General features: G+C 32.0%; 1 protein-coding gene and 1 long non-coding RNA gene across 13 annotated transcripts in view; one reads left to right on the forward strand and one right to left on the reverse strand.

The window, feature by feature from the left end:
- Positions 1 to 21,719, forward strand: part of LOC127739055 (alpha-mannosidase 2-like) — a 231,115-nt gene that overhangs the window by 12,580 nt on the left and 196,816 nt on the right. For 4 of the 12 annotated variants that reach the window (XM_052250626.1, XM_052250619.1, XM_052250625.1 and 1 more), the window contains exon 1: positions 18,070 to 18,107. The exons of 7 other annotated variants lie outside the window; for them this stretch is intronic. The gene's annotated coding sequence lies outside the window, so the exon portion shown is untranslated. Of the gene's footprint in view, positions 1 to 18,067; positions 18,108 to 21,719 lie in introns of those variants that run through there. One more of the 12 variants, XM_052250614.1, reaches the window with a different exon arrangement.
- On the reverse strand, positions 6,902 to 8,199 carry LOC127739069 (uncharacterized). The gene is made up of 2 exons (XR_008000265.1): positions 8,135 to 8,199; positions 6,902 to 7,008 (listed from the first exon to the last, which is right to left on the reverse strand). It is a non-coding gene; the product is annotated as an uncharacterized LOC127739069 (long non-coding RNA).

The raw sequence follows: 21,719 nt of genomic DNA on the forward strand, positions 1-21,719 counted from the left end.
AGACTAACATATTTGTATAAAATGACTAACAATATTACTCCATCTTATCTAAATAATATTTTACCTGAACGTTTCGTAATATACATGAATATACTGTCTAACGGGAAGGATTGTGCCTGATATTCATATGATGAAGACATAATCTTTCAATCAGTTTAATTGAAGTCTGGAGCTGGCATGTCAGTTAACTGCTAGTAGTCTGTTGTTATTTATGTATTATTGTCATTTTGTTTATTTTCTTTGGTTACATCTTCTGACATCAGACTCGGACTTCTCTTGAACTGAATTTTAATGTGCGTATTGTTATGCGTTTACTTTTCTACATTGGCTAGAGGTATAGGGGGAGGGTTGAGATCTCATAAACATGTTTAACCCCGCCGCATTTTTGCGCCTGTCCCAAGTCAGGAGCCTCTAGCCTTTGTTAGTCTTGTATTATTTTTAATTTTAGTTTCTTGTGTACAATTTGGAGTTTAGTATGGCGTTCATTATCACTGAACTAGTATATATATTTGTTAAGGGGCCAGCTGAAGGACGCCTCCGGGTGCGGGAAATTTTCGCTGCATTGAAGACCTGTTGGTGGCCTTCTGCTGTTGTCTGTTCTGTGGTCGGGTTGTTGTCTCTTTGACACATTCCCCATTTCCATTCTCAATTTTATGTAATACGCGTAATGCGAATGATTTTCAACCTATTGCAGCAAGAACAACATTTTCAAATATAATACTCTAACTATTTCCTTTCATCAACAGACTAGTGAACTGCAAAATAGTCCTACCCTTCTCGCCTTCAAAAATGATTTTATTTTGGTTCCTGATCTGGTCACATATATCATGCGAGGATTAAGCATGAACTGTAGTGGACTGAACAAACACCTGACAGAAACTTGATACGATCCCCAAAGACTCTGAAACAACGTAACACTATTTATTTAAATGCAAAATATTCAATGTTACTGTAACCTTGTCAAAGACACATTCACAAACTACTGAAGAACAGATTCCTATCAAAATTTCCACTAATGTCTTACTTTTTGGCCCCGATAGACTAACAGTAGAACAAAATATACTAACTGATATTCAAAGCTGAGCAAAACTATATTATAAGTACATGTAGCAATCGATTTACGTTCACAATCAAATAATTCTATTTATTCCATATTGATAGAACCTTAGTAGGTTTTTCTATATGAATTGGATTTTGAATAAATAAGCATATTCACCTGTGGAAAAAGTATATTCACCGCGCAAAACGTCGCGTGCTTTTACGTTATGTTAAAATCGTTTGATGTACAATTGGTTTTGGTAAAAAAATTGTCATTATATACATTTCTCTTGGTACTCTCTCGGAATATGGAATAAAACAATTACTGTCTTTTATTTCGGTAAATATGGGGTTTAATTGACTTTTGAAAAACTGATATTCACTTCAGCCGCTGGCCTCAGTGAATATCAGTTTTTCAAAAGTCAATAAAACCATGTATTTACCTCATCAAAAGACAGTAATTGTATATTATTCACTCCTTATTATTTCATTCTTTAATAACACTCTTATTTGTAGCTCACCTGGCCCGAGCGCCAAATGAGCTTTTCTCATCACTTGGTGTCAGTCGTCTGACTTAGTATTGTTACTTTGTAGCAAATCCATCAACCAAGATGGCTGCCAAAGGGAAACTTGGTTTAACGAAGAACCCTATGTGAAATATATATACAAATGTCTTTTTCTAGGACTTAATGGTTTAAACCAAACATGGTATGAATGTTTCTTTTGAGGTGTTGACCAAGTGTTGCTACTTTGTAGCTGATTTGTCATCCAAGATGGCTGCCAGCAGGGGGAGTAAGTTTAACATAGGACACTAAGAGAAATACATACAAATGTTTTCTTCTAGCTATATATATAGAGAGAACAACTGAATAGAACGCAACCAAACATGGCAAGAAAAGCCATGAATGTTCCTAATGAGGTGCTGACCAAGTGTTGTTACTTTGTAGCCGTACCATCATCCAAGACAATCACCAGCAGGGGACTTAGTTTAACATAAGACCCTTTGGGAAATACATACAAATGCTTCTTCTAGAGGTGCACTGAATGGAATGAAACCAAACATGGCATACACAATGTAGATGTTAATGCCTATGAGGTGCCGATGAAGTGTTGCTACTTTGTTGCCGATTTATTGTTCAAGATGGTCACCAGGTTTTATTTATTAGATTGCGGGCCAATATACAATGCTTATTACCACAAAACACTGTTCTCTAACTTAGTTTGACTCAACTCAATGTTATGAAACTTATACACATGCATGCTTATTACCACAAAATACAGATCAAGTTTGAATTTTGGTGGTGTCACTTCAACCGTTCTAGAGTTATACCCCTCTACAAATGGAAAAATTGCTGAATTTTTCATTTCATTCTTAAGTTTATAACTGTTAGCTGATACACAATACTTATTACAACAAAACTCAGATCATTAACAAATTTTGGTAGCATCACTTTTACCGTTCTTCAGTTATGTCCCTTTATAACTTAATATGATATGCAAGTGGGGGCATCATCTGTGTCCCATGGACACATTCCCCATTTATTATTTACCATGATTACTATTGAAAGAACATGAAGAAGAAATATAATTTAATCAAACAAGGCCACAATCGTCATTAGGGTATCTAGTTTCAAATATGTTTCCAATTACTCGCCGGTTAACCAAGTAAGCCGACACAGCTAAGAATAGAAAATAGGTATAAATGCCAGTTTTGTATTTTATTTTGGAAACCGCTATAAATAGAAAAAATCTGACAGGGGCACAAATTTCACAATGTTGAGCTCTACCTATTGTTTTAACTACAAAACTGTCAAGACGACTTTTTATTTGAGTTATTGCCTTTTATTGACAAGTTTTACTATTTTTTTCATTTTTGCCTTTTATCTTAAACCAGAAAATAGAGAGAAACTTTAAATAGCAAAACTGATAAGCAAGACAAGATCCACAAATAAGTTAACACTGCCAAAATCGTCAGAGTTATTGCCCTTTAATGACATTTTTACCAATTTTCGAGTTTTTGCTTCATATCTTGAAGACTACAATAGATAGATAGAAACTTTTAAAAAGTAGAAATGATCAGCAAGACAAGATATTCCAAAAGGTTTTAGTGTCGAATTCTTCAGTCAACTCATAATTGGAGTTATTGGTTGTAAATTACTAGTACTATATTTTTCAATTTAAGTGTTTTTGCCTTTTATTTTTGAAAACTATAAAAGTTTCTATCTTTTTCAATGATGTGTGTAGTAAAAACTTTATATTACAGGCTTTCAATATGAATTCAATGATAAGTAAAACAAGCAAGACATTTCAGTGTGTGCACTTTTGTTGTTGTTTGCTTTATTTCTTAGTTACTTTAAGGGATAGGACCACTTTGTTTGGTGTATTGAATGATTGTAAGGTGTACATGTCCAGATGGCAGGTTTCATCTGACCATGACCTAATTTTCAGGATTCAGATGTCAATGTTAAGATTTTGAGGTTGGGTCTGTTTCTCAGGTACAACTTGCCATAGGACTGCTATATTTGGTGTGTGGAATGATTGTTAGGTGTACATGTCTGTCTGGCATGGTTCATCTGACTGTGACTTTTTTTATAGAACATTGATAATGTTAAATTTATGTGATACTTGTAGTAAAACCTTTATATTACAGACTTTCAACATGAATTCAATTATACATAAAACAGGTGAGACATTTCAGCGTATGCATTCTTGTTGTTTGGTCTATTTCTTAGATACTATAAGCAATAGGACCACTTTGTTTGGTGTATGGAATGAGTGTAAGGTGTCCATGTCCCAATGGCAGGTTTCATCTGACCTTGACCTAATTTTCATGGTTCATTGGTAATTAATATGTTTTGTGGTCATGTCAGGTATCAGTTACATGTACTATAAATAATATGTCACCTTTATTTGTAGTATGCAATGATTGTAAGGTGTACTTGTCTGACCTTGACCTCATGTCCGTCTTAGCTTGCAGGTTTTATATCACTTTGACAACATTTTTCATGGTTCATTGGTCAATGTTAAGATTTTGTGGTTTGATCTGTTTCTCAGGAATTATTAAAGGGATAAGACCACTATATTTAGTGTATGGAATGTTTGTCTGTCTGGCATGGTTCATGACTTCATTTTCAGGAATCATTGATCATGTTAAGTTTAATATGTGATACTTGGAGTAAAACATTCATTTTACAGACTTTCAACATAAATTCAATCATAAGTAAATTAGGTGAGACATTTCATTTTATGCACTCCTGTTATCAATGGGAACGTAGACAACAGCCAAAGGCCAACAATGGGTCTTCAACGCAGCAAGAAAATCCCGTACCCGGAGGTGGTCCTCAGCTGGCCCCTAAATAAATTGTGTACTAGTTCAGTGAAAATGGACGTCACACTAAACTCCAAAACATATATAAATGAACTAAAATTAAAAAACATACAAGACTATCAAAGACCAGAGGCTCCTGACTTAGGACAGGTGCAAAAATGTGGTGGGGTTAAACATATTTTGTGAGATCTCAACCCTCCCCTATACCTCTAGCCAATGTAGAATAAAGAAACACATAGCAATGCGCACAGTAAAACTCAGTTTAAAAGAAGTCTGAGTCCGATGTCAGAATAGGTAACAAAAGAAACTAAGCAAAATGACAATGATACATAAATTAACAAAGGACTACTAGCAGTTACTGACATGCCAGCTCCAGACCTCAATTAAACTGATTGAAAGATTATGTCTTCATCATATGAAAATCAAGTACAATCCCTCTCATTAGGAGTTTAGTATCATACCATCATAAAATATATGAGAAGAACATAACCCGTATCATGCCAACAACTGGTTTAAGAATAAATGTGTTTATTTCCGCTGCAAAGACCCTATGAGTGATTTAATATTAATACCAAAATATGCAATCCTTAATGACCTGACAACAGTATCGTAACTATATCCTTTCCGAATAAGTCTATTTAAAGGTTTGGTTAGCCTTTGAGGTGAATGACGACATTTTTTTGCTTTGTAAAGAATATCACCATAAAATATTGGATGTGAAATACCTCAACGTATAAGATGTCTGCATGTTGATTTATATTTACAAATGATGTCCTTGTACCGATGATAAAATTTAGTAAATGTTTTGACTAGTTTGTGATATCGAAAACCCTGGTGTAATAGTTTTTCAGTATTACAGAGATTTCTTTCGTTGAAATCAAATACGTTGTTACATACACAAGCGAATCGAACAAGTTGAGATATGGGTAAAGCCATAAAGGTGGTCTGGAAAGTGTGACATTAGGATATAAAATTGAAGTTTTTGATATCTCTATCAATTCACATTATTTTGTTAGCAAACATCTGTATCTTACTACCTCTTTTTATTTGAAATCCATGGTCTTGCTATGTTTTTGTAAAATTGACCTTCCTTGTATATTTTGTGTAAGTTATATTGACAATAGTGCAATCTTTTGTTTTAAATAGTTTCTTATGGGATTAATGAAATGTATCAATACTTAGCTGCACATAATATCTTTCAACATCATTATATCATAGACCAATTCACAGAGATATCCCTGATGTTCTGAAATGTCAGTGCTCTGAGCAAGATCAGTATGTTATAGATGTCCAAAATAAAGTTTTCTTCTAGTAACTTGTGTAAAACGTTTTTTGAACAGCAATTATATTTGTAAACATAATTATTATATTTCAAATGAAATATTTTATGTAGTTGTTGTAAACCCAGATCTTCGTTGACATAATTAAATCCAAATTCAATGTATGTTATTTTGACAATAACCCTTTTTGATAGTTTTTCTGCCTTAATTTTAAAACAGGCCACTCAAAAAACAGGGGGGCAACACTAGCTGATTTTTTAAGTAGGGGAAAACTTATCCAATACAGCTTAATCTTCTAAATGAAGAAGATGACTATAAATCTTGTATACCATATCTTACATGTAGGTTATATTGACGAATAGTGTTTAAATTTAACCTTTTTCAAAATCATTTTTATTAAAGATTTTTTTTCTACTATTGTCTAGGTAACTGATGGTTATTTTTCATTTTACCAAATTATGATTGAATGCTTATATTGCTCACAACACTACCGTCTTTTGGTTGTTATATTGACAAAATGTCAAGTAACTTACTGAAATAAAACAGGAAATCTGGTGTAACATCTGAACACAAAGAGTTTGATCCATTATGTTTATTTTGATATAAACTTAATTCTTGAATGCATGCAAGGGTTCATGTTCATTATTGTTCAGCTAATAATGAAGTCACAAGCTCATAACCAAAACTATCTGAGATCTATCAGATCAAAGTGACAACTATAGAATGCAAGAAAAATAAAGGTGCACTAATTCACAAATCCAAAAGGGGGAGGAGAAATCAAGATAAATAACAAGAAAAGAACAAACCTTAAATAACAACTCAAACCCAATAAATAAGCTTTATTTTAGAGTTGGCAAGGTATACAAACAGAGACAACATAAGCTCTAATGAGCTTTTAACCAACATACTTTTAACCCAATAAAACTATCCGGTGCACTGCAAGAGTTAGCTTAGCCTGATGGTAAACAGACACTTAATGAGTTACTCACAGTATTTAGGGGAACATATTGTTTACTGTTGGTATTTAGGAGTATTGTTAATTAGGCTCACTTGAACTGACTTTGTACTTTGGTCAAAGGTTGCTCATTTAATATGTACAGTTGTGATACTCTTGGCTATGTCAGATGGTGACTTTATTGATCAACTGTTTTCAACAATTTTTTTTCAAGAGCTTATTAAATCAACACTTTTGAAAGTAAAGTATAAAACACATTAACATGATTAATGTATGACAATACTAATAATTAAACCACTATTCAAGAATCAAACCATAAATCATTTATTTAAACAAATTAAAAACATTTTAAAGTTCATTCTGCTGTCTATTCCACTGTTCATACTCAGTTGATTTATCTCAAAGATCTGAAAAGCAAAGAAATAAAGTTAAAATAGTTTTATACATGATTTTAAATTGAAATGAATGAAAATGTGAGTCAAGGCTCCATGTTGAAGGCCATAACGTGACCTTATAGGCTATTATTGTTTTTTTTTACTTCTTTAGGTCTTAGGTGGAGAGTTGTTTCTTTGGCAATAATACCACATCTTCTTATGTTTATGATGTTGTATGTTATCCATGTTGAAAACAGCATTGGAAATAAGTACCACTTCACATTGATTTGCATTGTGTCTACATTCATGTTTTTATTGTCAAATTCAAGGGTATGGGGAGGTTGAGTGCTTAAAAACAAACTTGTTGCACCGTCTCAAGACAGAAACTTGCATGTTATAGTCTTGTGACAATTTTCTGTTTTCTTGTTTATTGTTGATGTTCTTTTGATAAAAGGCTGTATTTACATCTATAAAATTAATGTGTCAACTAACTCTCTTTTGGACCATGGTTATATTGACTTGAATCCTTTAGTTGTCAACTTATGCTCTATTTCAAAGAAGCAGGAAATATGCTTACAATTTCATTAAAAGGCTTAATTTTTTTATTGTACAAGAGATTTGTAGGCTAAAAGCCAAAGTCAACATATTTCAGTAGTAATAGTAGCTTTAGGACTACTGAGGGAGTAGGAGTTATATTGACCCTTACATTAAGGTGTCAACTAACTCTCTTAATGACCCTGGTTATATTGACTATGCATATAATTGTCAACTAACACCCTGTGAAAAAGCACTGAAAATTACTTCACCCTTTTTAAATGTATATTAACTTTCCCCCTTTATTATCTGTAAGTTGAAATAGAAGTTAAATGAAAAGAATGGTGCAGTATATCTCTACAAAGATCATCTACATCCTAGGTGTTATATTGACTGGGTTGACAAAATTGGTCAAGTAACGGTCATATCGATGTTACCGTAAAAAGTGAACGAATGGTTCGACTTGGGTGCTTGAATGCGTTATATTCGTTAGTTCTTATCATTCTAAGCATATTTTTTTGGCAAAAATTATATAAAACAGTGTCAATTTGACAAAATGGTTTGGTCGTTATACTTTGTTTGACGCCCTGGTCGTTATTAGTTTGACATTTTGCTAAAAACTTACCATTGAGTTCTTCTTCCATTTTCATCCATGAATGATAGTGATGCTTACATTTAGTTTCGTATATAGGGTTACACTAATGTCCTGACAATGTCCTGACAAAGTCCTGACGGATATGAAAATGCTAATTACGTTTTCATTATTTAAAGGATTTACTTTAAATTTGGAACCAAGCAAGATGACAACATTTATTTAATAATTAAAAGAAAAAAAATTATAAAAAATATTTTTAAGAGTTAGAAAACTTGACCTGACCAACTTCGACTTTGAAATCACTAATGTCCTGACCGATATGAAACGGCTTAATACTTTTTTTATTATTCACAGGATAGACTTCAAATTCGATATCAAGGAAGATTAAAACATTTAATACAAAAATATAAGAAAAAAATGAAAAAAAAATAATTTTTAGAGTTAGAAAACTTGACCTGACCAACTACGACTTTGCCGCGACTAATGTCCGGACCGATATAAAACTGCTAATGTCTTTTTTTCTTTGGAAGGATTGACTTCAAATTTGACACCAGACAAGAAAGTAATATTGATTTAATACTTATTTGAAAAGAATTGGGAAAAAAATACTTTAAGGGTAAAAAAAACTTGACCTGACCAACATCGACTTTGTCGTGACTAATGTCCCGACCGATATAAAAGTGCTAATACTTGTAACATTGTTGGTATGATTGAGTTCTTATTTGAAACCAAGTCAAATTATAACGTTTTTTTTTAATACTTTTTGTAAAGTAATTGGAAAACAATATTTCATACGAAATAAAAACTTGACCTAACCACCTTCAATTTATTAAACTTAATACACAAACAAAAACGTTTTTAGTTCTTACCTTATATTGTCATTGAATTTATATTTATCTTATCCATAAAACACAACATCCAAAGCAAATAAATTTTGTTAAATGAAAAGATAGGGGAAATATGAGTACAAGTTGCTGACTGTGAGTATTGTTTACCCCTCATCACAACTCTACTTTATTTGATTTGATTAATAAGTGTGACTAATGAAACTAATTATTGAATTATTAAACCCAATTAAATAATTATAAAAGTGAAATGTAATCAGCTACCTACATTAATGATTTTAATAACTAAGTAAATGGAAAGGTTTTTTTTTCTTGATGTAACAATTAAATAAAAAAAACTGTATAAAAGTAAACGCAAAGGAAGGTGATATGAACCATTAAAATTAAATCACACCTATATTAATTACTATAATCACAAATTGGAATGTTTTCTTTCCTATCTGATTATTTATTTTTTGTTTATCTAGTTATTGAGTGATTATACATGTCATATAAAGGCAGGAAATGAGATTCGTATTGTTTAAAAATAATGTATATACAAGCATATAAATTACAATTATGTTAGAATCACAAAGAAATAAAATAAATTAATACACACAATTTTCACTAACAGAAAAAAGAAGACATTCAATTAAATTGAGTTCAATGAAGATAAATGGAAAAGAACAATTTAGTCACGATTACCTACCACAGTGAAAAACGTTCATACCTAATAGATAGGAGTTAACACAATACAATACAATATGATACAAACTACAATACAATACAATACAATACAATACAATACAATACAATACCAATACAATACAATACAATACCAATACAATACAATACAATACAATACAATACAATACAATACCAATACCAATACCAATACCAATACCAATACCAATACAATATGATACAAACTACAATACAATACAATACAATACAATACAATACCAATACAATACAATACAATACCAATACCAATACCAATACCAATACCAATACAATACAATACAATACAATACAATACAATACAATACAATACAATACAATACAATACAATACAATACAATACAATACAATACAATACAATACAATACAATACAATACAATACAATACAATACAATACAATACAATACAATACAATACAATACAATACAATACAATACAATACAATGTTCAAGCATCGCGATGTTCATCACAGTACCAATCTTCTGAAACTCCTGAACATGTCTGATGAACCCACTTAGTACAGCTGATCCGTCCTCTTTTCGCTTCACATCCAATCATGTTCTCAAAAACATCTGGTTTACCACACTGACAACTACACTCAATTCTTCTGGCAAAAATCCTAACAAAGTCTGTACTTGATGTTGTATTTTGAGGAAATGGTGTAAAATGTCCTTTTTCCAAACACGATATTAAATGTGGTCGCATGTATTTCTCAATAAACTTCGTACGTCTTTGAGTGTTGAGTTTTTCTTTATGACAATATTCCACCATGTTGGCAATAGCATAAACACCACAGTCATATCCATTTGTTTGTTGTTGAACATCAGGTAATTTAACAAGCAAGTTCTTTTTTCCATGAGAATAAATAGCTGATAACTGAATTTCTGTCGATGGTGTTAATCTGAAATCTTTACTGTAACTATCTAACACATAAACGGCACTATCCTTTTTAGTCTGAAGAGATGTAATCCAATGAGATTTTCCGGTATGGTGAATTTGCACACATGGTGTATCTTGACTGGTGAATGTCCCGAAATTTTCTGTCCAACACTGTTTATCTTCATCAAAAAGAGGCGCTAAACCTGTTGATTTAAATCCAGATATAATTGGAAATTGTTTCGCTAGCATATTCATGCACACATTTATAATTTCGGAACATAGCCATGAATTATTCTCCAACATAAGTTTGTGTTCTGTATTTAAACTTGCAACCCAAGGTGTATGGTTTATACTTTTAGCGTCTGTTGTTAATTTACGCTTTTTCATCGGAAGTCGGCAGGTACTCTTCGGTGACACGGACGGCGATATTAGCTGTATTTCATCCTCATCCTCCGAAAATCGCAATTTCTTTCCTTGTTTAGGTGTATCACAAGTGTTCATATCCTGTTCCTTACATTTGAATTTATTTTTTTTCTTCGATTTAGCTTAATAATAGCTGGTCACAGTTTACGTTCATAATTAATTAATTGGATTAACAAGTAGGTGATTAATCTAATCATAACAAGCCCCTAATCAGATTAACAATTAGAGCAATAACAGAAAGTTAACCTGCATAAACAATACTCACATTCAGCAACTGGTTCTAATATTTCTCTTTCGTTTCATTTCAACAGTATCTTTCTGCGTTCAATGTTGTAATATCATTGTGATCGGATATTTTCAATTTCAATAATTTAAGGTAAGAGGTTAACATTTTCTTTCAGTTAGAAAATTGATCAGGACAAGTTTGACAATGTCAGGTCAATATATTTTTACCCTTGCAATACTTGTTCAAATTTTTTTATTTTTGTCATTTAAATATTTAATAAAATATTGATATTTATCAAACTTAAAGACATTTATTTAAGAAATATACATAGTCTTTCTATTTTTTAAACGAACATGTCTTTTTTTGGTGAATAGCCTATGTTGGTCAGGTCAAGTTTTTTGGTCTTTTGAATATTTGTTTTCTTTTCATTTCTTTTTATTTCTTTGTTAAATGTCGAAATCTTCCTTGCAACTAAATTTGAAGTTAATCCTTCCAAAGATAAAAAAGAAATTAGCAGTTTTATATCAGTCCGGACATTAGTCGCGGCAAAATCGTATTGGTCAGGTCAAGTTTTCTAACTCTAAAAATTATTTTTTTTCATTTTTTTCTTATATTTTTGTATTAAATGTTTTAATCTTCCTTGATATCGAATTTGAAGTCTATCCTGTGAATAATAAAAAAGTATTAAGCCGTTTCATATCGGTCAGGACATTAGTGATTTCAAAGTCGAAGTTGGTCAGGTCAAGTTTTCTAACTCTTAAAAATATTTTTTTAATTTTTTTTCTTTTATTTATTAAATTAATGTTGTCATCTTGCTTGGTTCCAAATTTAAAGTAAATCCTTTATATAATGAAAACGTAATTAGCATTTTCATATCCGTCAGGACTTTGTCAGGACATTGTCAGGACATTGTCAGGACATTAGTGTAACCCTCGTATATATAGCAATTTTGAAATGAAACAAAGTATTTTTTTCTCCCTGGATAAACTCTTTCCGTTATTAATAAGGAATAAACATTTACGTACGTTATACGTTATTTTGACATTACAAACTTGCCATTCTATGCTTCTCATAAAACGGAATACGAAACTAAAATTAGAACTATTTGAAACAGCCGAGATACGACGGCGCATGAATATGACAGGAACCAATCAAATGTTCCGCAGATGACGATATCGCGGAAAACCCCGTGCGTTATTTTTACCATAGTAGTCTATTGTCAATATAACATTACTAACCCTGTCGAAATAATCGTTTCTTTGATTAATTTTACTGCATTTCACGCAAAACTTTGACGGATTTATAGTGCAACAACACTTTTCTGACGATTTAACTTACTTTCCGTTTTTCTTTTGCCCATAAAAACAACCAGGTATATTTTTTGTTAGAAGGGGGTTTCCATGTCACGCTTGGGACACAGGAACGTACAGATCTACGTTTGACAAACTTCAATAACAAGACACATTGAATTAGCGGATATTTGATATTTATCAAATCTTCTACTTCATCATGTCACTGATGCTCAATAACAAGTTGTAATCAAATAACATATATTAAATATTTTAAAATTGGGATTTAAGCTTCAGATGGTTATTTGACCAATTTGGAGCACCTTTTTGGCTTTACCCATATATAAACACCATAAAATGGTGACAAGGGAACGTCACCATCTAAAAATGGATAATTAACAATAGGAAATGAAAAATCAATAAATTAAATACTATAAAATAACAAAATAAAATTTTAAATTTTATAAACAAAAGCTGTATCATAGTGTGTAACACTGTTATGGTCACTACTTTTACTCGACACAATCATCATTCCGGTTTCTCTGTTGATTTCTATTGCCCAAGGACTTTTGATTCCATCATTCATTGATAAAATTGTCTTACAGGTTTTACCATCTGGTGACACAACCACAATACTGTTGTTTCCAGAGGAAGCTATATAAACAAAACCGTTCTTGTCTAATGTAAGTCCTCGTGGTCTGGCAATGTCTTGATGCTGAAATGTCCAGAGAGGTTCTCCAGTAATTTTATAGCAGCAGACTTTTTTTTCACTGTAATTGGTCCCATAGATATTTCCTTGGAATAATGAAATACGAAACACTTCTCCCATTCCTTCTACATTCGTATGAGACATGTTATTCAGATTCACTGTAGAACACTTGCTGCCACTATCACTGATTACCAAAGTTGTACCATCACTTATTACTCCATAACAACCATGGGAAAGTTGAATTGTTTGAATAATTTTATTCTTTTCTATATCTACCAGTACTGTCTGGTAGGTGTTTCCTAATGTGACAGCTGCTGTATTTCTTTTGACTAAGCAAGCATCAAATGGAAATTCTGGAAATGTAACTACTATTCTCATGAAGCTGCCCTCATTACTGAACAGCAGTAGTTGTTTTTCTTTGTGATCAAGTATTATATATTTACTATCAGGTAATATAAGACAGGCATGTATATTTAAATAGTTCATATATTTTGGTATTCTTAGTCTTGTCAACAAGGTTGGCTTTATTTGTTCAATCCCAGGAATATTTGGAACCAAGTGCTGGGCTTGATCTTTTCTTCCTGCCTTTATTTGTAGAGTAGATGAGGTGGTATTGATATTAATATCACCAAACGATTTGACATCTTTTAAAATTGATTTTAGAGCAGATGAAATTTTAACCTCTAGATTCTTTTCACTGAAGTGGTCTCCACTTTCTAAATCTTCAAAATGTTTTGCCGTTTGTGATGTAGTTTTCTCAATCTCTCTTAGACCAATATACATCTGTAGCTCTGTTGCATATTGCATCATTTTGGTAAACTGGCTCTGCATTTGGTGTATCTGACTGGCTCGCTGTTCCATTTGTTGCAGGAGACTGGCCATGTTTGATTTAAGCTTTGAATGTTTAGACTCTAAATCATTAAGTATGTCTTGTTCTAATTTGTCTAAGTAATCACTGATAGACTTCCTCATATACTGTATTTTCTCAATGGCTTGAGTTTTCTGAGTATTGATGGTACTGATCCTGGTTTTCAGATACTTTACGGCTGTATCTAAGTTTTCTTTCACATCCTTCAAATCTTTTTCAAAAAGTTGCACTGAGGCAGATGATTTGACTTGCTGTAGGATATCTGACAAAGGTTTCATTTCTTGACACATATTGTGTTTATCAGTGACACACTGGACACAACATGGGTAGGCATGGAAAGAACAGTACAGTTCATACCTCTTCTTATGGTCTCTGCACTGGCTACTTATATCCTGCATGAATGTAAGTAACTTTTGATAATCTTCAGCTGACTTGGTTTTATGGTTCTTAGACAGTCTTGACTTGCTGTGAGGTTTTTCACAGTCCCCACAAAAGAAAACATCACATTCTGTGCACCAAGTGACAGCTGAGTTGGAGATTCCATCATCATGGCAAATTGTACAAAAGTGCTTGACTGATGAGGCCATTACTTTTTCTCTTTATATCTGGAATAAATGGAAAATCTCTCTAATATGAATATGTTGGGAGTAAATGAGTTATATAAAAAATAATTTGCCCAAAAAATATTACTTTATTAAGTGATCAGTATTATAAATCGATGCTTCATGTCTAGCTTTTTCATGAAAAAATATGTACATTGTACTACAGCTACATATTGAGAAGCTTTAAAAGAAAGGGTGACCAGGAACAGAAATCTTCAAAAAGACAGCTATCCAAATTCATTGGTTGACTCCTTATAGGAACTTGCTCTTTAATGGCTAGTTTTTAATTTTTCTATTCTATTATTTTTTGTTTACTATGACTTCTAATAATCGTGAAAACTATAATGAAAAGATAGAATTTTAAAAGCAATATTGATCAATAAGACCATATCTACAAATAGATCAAATAGAAGAAATTATCAGTCCACTCCCTGTACGAATTATTGAGAAACCTTAGATTGATCGAAAGACAAAATCAATTTGATTGAAGAGGTATGTCAACTTCTAATATGAGTTACTTTCCTTAAATGTGGATTTCTATGCCCAAACCCCACCTAGGGGCATTATGTTTTGCAGTCTGTGTGTCCGTTCGTTTGTTCAATCGTTCTTTCGTCTGTCTGTCTGTCCCACTTCAGATTAAAGGGTTTGGTCAAGGTAGTTTTTGATGAAGTTGTAGTCCAATCAATTTGAAACTTAGTACACATATTGCCTATGATATAATCTTTCTAATGCTAATGCCAAATTAGAGTTTTGACCCCAATTTCACAGTCTACTGTCGAACATAGAAAATGATAGTGCTAGTGGAGGTTAAAGTTTTTGGTCAAGGTAGTTTTTGATAAAATTGAAGTCCAGTCAACTTGAAACTTAGTACACATGTTCCCTATGATATGCTCTTTCTAATTTAATGCCAAAAAAGAGTTTTGACCCCAATTTCACAGTCCACTGAACATAGAAAATGATAGTGCTAGTGGAGGTTAAAGTCTTTGGTCAAGGTAGTTTTTGATGAAGTTGAAGTCCAATCAACTTGAAATTTAGTACACATGTTCCCTATGATATGCTCTTTCTAATTTAATGTCAGTTAAGAGTTACGGTCCACTGAACAGAGAATGATAATGGGAGTTTGGCCTCTGTGTACTATGGACACATTCTTGTAACTAATTTTTTGTTTTGGGAACAAAAAGTATGCTCGCATAAGAAAACTTCAAACAGCATAAATGATCAGCTTTACAAGATCTACAAATAGATTATATCTGAAATTGATAGTTAACTTAAATGATGATATTTTATCCATTTTTCGCAAAACAAAAGCAGAGAGACAATAAACAACAAAAATTATCAGTAAAACATCTAGTCTATAATGTTGGAGAGTGGACATTAATGAAGTTGCACATTGATCAAGTTTAAAGACATTTTAAGACTTTTTCTAGCCTCTAGTTATTCTCTGAGTTACAGAAATTAAAATATTTAGAAAATAAGAGTTTACTATCTCTTTAAAAATTTTGGACTGTGGCAGAATAATATATCAAATAAAGTAAATTTTCCCTTTCTTGTGTTTTCAATTTATTATGTTTTTACTTTCTGTAAAATACCATCAAGGATTTCTAATCTTATGCAGTTATGGGCTGTTGCCAGAGTTCTATTAATTTTGAAATTTAATTAATAAAATAAATGAGCAATTGAATTATTTGAAAATTCTTACCATAAAAATTTTTGATGGAAAGGAATTTGCACAGGGAAATAAAATGTCCAATATCTGGGACACTTACGTATATATTATTGATTTAAATTTGAATACTTTTCTCAACAGTTAAATGTTATTGTATGAATACAAATTTCATACCAATAATATATACGTTTTGATTTAAATGTGTATACTTGTCATAGTACATAAAAGCACTCAACTATCTTTAAAGAATCTCCAATGTGTGTAAGCATACAAATCTAAAAACTTATTGTTGTACATTCAATAAAAACAACTTTCACACTTTTTTTAATTTAGTATACATCTTAAAAAATTATCAACTTTGAATTAGTTTTAGTATAATTATGTGAGACTTTCATGACATAATACATGTAATTCCTCAACATGCTCAATGCAGATGAAAGAATTGATTTTCAGAAATTAGAAACAAAAAATTATTTGAATCTGAAAATAATTTTGAATTCTGGAAAATTGATAAGAAATGTATGATGAAAATAAACCCAATTAAGGATAGTTAGCCATGCATGCATGTAAAAAAAATGGGTAGAGGAGGTTAGTTAGTTTAAACTGAAATAAAAGCAAACGAAACTTGAACTTCAGCCGTACAAGCATGGCTAATCCCCTAAAGGCGTTTAGTTTTCATCATACATTTCTTTTCAGTTTTCCAGAATTCAAAATTATTCCAGAATCAAATAATTCCTTGTTTAAAGTTCAATTACTACTTTAAAGGTATACATGTTTGGACTAAATAGAGTGAAGAAGAGAAAACTTTGTTTTTAGATGAAGGTTCCAAATACAGGTACAAGGATTCCTCGTACATTATGTCAGCATACACACTGATTGTATCTGTATGACAAAGTTGAAACTCAAATATCCCCCGACATGTGGGTGTATTTTAGGGTATAAACTAAAAGGTAACTGAGAAAATAGGATAGAAAGCTTAAGACGCATGGGATATATAACTGTCCAAAAAATGACTCGTAATCCATCCTTATTAAAAATATGACAAAGTCTGTAAAAGGACTAAAATATACTTTGTCATTAGGGACATTTTATAGCTGACTATGCAGTAGGGACTTTGCTCATTGTTGAAGAATGTTCCGTAACCTATAGTTATTAATTTCTGTGTCATTTGGTCTCTTGTGGAGAGTTGTCTCATTGGCAATCATACCACATCTTCCTTTTATATTAAACATCAATATCTGCACTGTAGATAAAAAAAGGGCGAGAAAATACCAAAAGTTCAAAGAACAATTAATTGCAAGGATGGAATCAAAACTTAAAAATTAGCTTTTCAAACCCTACCAAAATAACAACTTAAACCAAGTTATCTCTGCTTTTTAGTTCTGACTGGTTGATTCCAGTATCATTACTTTTTTACCCTAAAAACAAAATGGGTTTCACAAAAAAAATTGTCTGTCAACATGTCCATGGCAACCTCAAATATGAAATGGTTGGTGCATGCATATGATTACATCATTCTATCTATAAATATATCAAAATCATTGTAGAAAATCCGTTATTTCATGAAATGTTCTGAGATCATTTGCCTCTTTAAGATAATGTCCTGTGTGTAATATCTGCTTAATTTTTTGTTTAGTTTTGTTTTTGTTCACTTTATTAGGGTTATGATATTTTGTTATGAATATTGAATATATCTTTTCTCACGGTAAATTACATGGTTTTCACTTATTATTTTCAGATTGTGAAGATCAACTGACAGAAGACCTCTCATGCAGGTAACAATTGAATAATCTGATTCTAATTGTACAAAACAATCTGTACAGTACTATTATCCTTGCAATTGAATTAAAATAGAATTTATTAAGCCACTGCCATAGGCGACGGGAGCATCAGGTGTTTCCCTTCTGTCCTGCCGTCTTTCTGCCTTTTCATCCTTCCGTCTTTCCATCCAACCTTCCCATTGGTGTTGGAAAGCTTGAGCAGGGGTATTCCTGTCCTCAGACACATTCTGCTCTCACTTTTTGTTCTAATCTAGTTATTTAAGGACATTTTATTTTTTAAAGACAATAGATCTAATTGTAAAATACGAATAAGAAATGATAGCAGTAGTGCCTGTAGCTATGTTGTATAATTTCAGGTTACAACCAAAATCCTTTAACAACTTACTTAATAACATTGCTCAAAATAAGCGCTAATGAAAATTTCCTCTTGGACTGCTAATTTTGAGTAAATATTGCTACATGTGGAAATAAATTTTCATCAGTTGAGGTGACTTCATGTTAGATTTTCTATAGTTCCACCTGATGAGATGTGGTTTCGACACCTTATTTTACAGTTCTTGAAAGAATTTAACTTTCAAAAAATGTGTTAACATACATGTGTAAGTTTTAGGCTATAAGTATATAGCTGATAAAGTAGTTTTTAAGATTTTCACTTCTTTTAGTTTCATTACTTGAAAATGGTATATTTTGAAATACAATTCAAGAAATGAGTTTGAGTCTGGATTGGGAGAGTATTTTGAACATATTACTTACATTTTTGTAACTGTTGTTTATGCTATGTGTTAAGAAAGAAAATTTGCAATATAATTATATCTATGTGGGTAAGAGTATTTTAAGTCATATGTATATAACGTATCGATCCTTTCGGTCATGAAAAGAGGACCTCCAACAACATGAACAGCTTCTTTGAATTAAACTTTTCTAAAGAAATGAATTAGTGTGATAAATTACATGTATGAATATGCTGCTTTTTTATGGCCCCACAACACAGTTGTTGGGGCCATGTTATTTTACCCTTATCTGTCATTCCATCATTCCGCAACAAACTGTTATACAGACATTTTTTCTAAACACCTTTACAGAGTAAGTTGATTTTTAGTACATGTATGCAAGTCTATTATGATCATGTTTACGTTTGGTTCCGCTCCACTGTTTTTTGGCAAAATTACGGGCTTTAACTTTGAAAATTTCATGGGAAAAGAAGTAAGACTTCTATGAAAGCCTTCACATATTGAGCTGATTTTTAGTATGTAAGACTGCTATGATGAGTTACAGATCAAATTTAGGTTTGATTTAATCTATTGATTTAATTTTGTTGAAACTACAGGCTTTGGACTTTGAAAATTTTGTGAAAATAACAGTTATACAGAATTTTTCTGAACCCTTCACATATGGATCTGACTTTTAGTATGTGAGTCTACAATCATGAGTAACATATCGTTTTTACATTTGGTTCAGCTTCATTGATTTTTACTGAGATAATTAGGGCTTTGGACTTTGAAAATGTCATGAAATTAGCAGTTATACAGACTTTTTTTTTTAACCCCTTTCACATATTGCGCTGATTTTAGTATACGAGTCTAATATAACGAGTTACAGATCAAGTTTACGTTTCATTTTGCTCCATTGATTTTTATACGACCGCAAAAAAATTTTTGTGGTCGTATATTGGTATGACGTTGGCGTCGTCGTCGTTGTCCGGCGTCGTCGTCGTCGTCCGGCGTCGTCTGGCGTTGTCTGAAGACACATTGGTTTTCGCACTCTAACTTTAGTTTAAGTGAATGGATCTTTATGAAATTTTACCACAAGGTTCAATACCACAAAAGGAAGGTTGGGATTGATTTTGGGGGTTATGGTAATAACAGTAAAGGAATTAGGGGCCAAAAAGGGGCCAAAAATAAGCATTTTTGTAACTTCCAGACATAACTTGTGTGTTAGTGTATGGATCTCTCTGACATTGTACCACAAGGTTCCATATCACAAAGGGAAGGCTGTAATTAATTTTGGGGGTAATTGCCTCAAAATTTTAGGAATTAGGGGCAAAAAAAGGGGCAAAAAACAAGCATTTTTCTAGTTTCATGACAATAACTTGTGTGTAAGTGTTTGGATATTTCTGAAATTGTACTACAAGGTTCCATATCACAAAGGGAAAGGTGGAATTGAGTTTGGGGGTAATTGCCCGAAACGTTTAGGAATTGGGGGCCTAAAAGGGGCCAAAAATAAGCATTTTTCTAGTTTCCAGACAATAACTTGTGTTCAAGTGTATGGATCTCTCTGAAATTGTACTGCAAGGTACCATACCACAAAGGGAAGGCTGGGATTGAGTTTGGGGGTGATGAATCATAATGGGGGTTCAAAAAATTTTGGGGGGGGATTTATTTTTTTTTCCTTTTTTTTCTTTTTTTCCTTTTTTGTTTCTTTTAAAATTTTCCATTTTAAGTTGGTTATTTCTGATTTATATTTAAAATCAAATAATAATGATATGGTAGGAGATACACACCAAACAGGATGTGTAAATTATTATATAATAAGTATTGTGCAATAGCAAGAAATTTTCAATTGCACAGTATTGCACAATAGCAAGAAATCTTCAATTGCACAGTATTGCGCAATAGCAAGAAATCTTCAATTGCACAGTATTGCGCAATAGCAAGAAATATCCAATAGCACAATATTGCGCAATAGCAAGAAATTGTCAATTGTACAGTATTGCGCAATAGCAAGAAATATTTAATAGCACAGGATTGTGCAAAAGAAGATACTTCCTATAAATTGCTTATTTCTTGACCAATTTCAATGGGGTTTTATTCTTGATTTCATGGGGTTCTTTAATATGCTGAATATAACCGTGTATTTAGTTTTTGGATTTTGGGCCCCGTTTTTAAGTTGGTCCACATTGAGGTCCAAAGGGTCCAAAATTAAACTTTGTTTGATTTCATCAAAAATTGAATTATTGGGGTTCTTTGATATGCCGAATCTAACTGTGTATTTAGATTCTTAAATTTTGGTTCCGTTTTCAAATTGGTCTACATTAAGGTCCAAAGGGTCCAAAATTAAACTTAGTTTGATTTTAACAAAAATTGAATTCTTAGGGTTCTTTGATATGCTGAATCTAAACATGTATTTAGATTTTTGATTATGGGCCCAGTTTTCAAGTTGGTCCAAATCGGGGTCCAAAATTAAACTTTGTTTGATTTCAACAAAAATTGAATATATGGGGTTCTTTGATATGCTGAATCTAACCATGTATTTAGATTTTTGATTTTTGGGCCCCGTTATCAACTTTGTCCACATTGAGGTCAAAAGGGTCCAAAATTAAACTTTGTTTGATTTCATCAAAAATTGAATTATTGGGGTTCTTTGATATGCCGAATTTAACCTTGTATTTAGATTCTTAATTTTTGGTTCCGTTTTCAAATTGGTCTACATTAAGGTCGAAAAGGGTCCAAAATTAAACTTAGTTTGATTTTAACAAAAATTGAATTCTTAGGGTTCTTTGATATGCTGAATCTAAACATGTATTTAGATTTTTGATTATGGGCCCAGTTTTCAAGTTGGTCCAAATCGGGGTCCAAAATTAAACTTTGTTTGATTTCAACAAAAATT

Source organism: Mytilus californianus, unplaced genomic scaffold, assembly GCF_021869535.1.
Source record: "Mytilus californianus isolate M0D057914Y unplaced genomic scaffold, xbMytCali1.0.p SCAF_4, whole genome shotgun sequence".
NCBI classification, from domain to species: Eukaryota; Metazoa; Mollusca; class Bivalvia; order Mytilida; family Mytilidae; genus Mytilus; species Mytilus californianus.